Below are 359 nucleotides of genomic sequence, written 5' to 3'. Positions count from 1 at the left end.
AGTTGGTTACAATTTCGTCCTTGAATATATACATAAGAATTTAGTCCTATACTTTATCAATTTTAACAATTTAATCCTTATTATGAAAAATAATATTAAAAATTTAATATAATTTCTTACACATGGATTGATAAACTGATCAAGAATCAATTTTAACGAAATAAAAATTAAATTTTAAATTATAATATTAAATACTAAATTAAATTTTAAGTAATTAAAGGTATATTTCTAAGTGACTTGGCTATGAGGGTGATTAAATAAGTTAAATTAGCCAACCCTGCCATAAATCCGTTGTCGTCCAGCGGTTAGGATATCTGGCTTTCACCCAGGAGACCCGGGTTCGATTCCCGGCAACGGAA

At 28.1% G+C, this 359-nt stretch overlaps 1 non-coding gene across 1 annotated transcript; it reads left to right on the top strand.

Moving 5' to 3' along the window:
• The first annotated feature begins 287 nt into the window (after positions 1-287).
• TRNAE-UUC (transfer RNA glutamic acid (anticodon UUC)) lies at positions 288-359 on the top strand. Its single transcript has one exon. It is a non-coding gene; the product is annotated as a tRNA-Glu (tRNA).

This window comes from Benincasa hispida, chromosome 9 (assembly GCF_027475165.1).
Source record: "Benincasa hispida cultivar pf3 chromosome 9, pf3_genome.v1.1, whole genome shotgun sequence".
NCBI lineage: Eukaryota > Viridiplantae > Streptophyta > Magnoliopsida > Cucurbitales > Cucurbitaceae > Benincasa > Benincasa hispida.
Note: the sequence above shows the minus strand (reverse complement) of the source record. Positions and strands in the feature narration are given on the sequence as shown.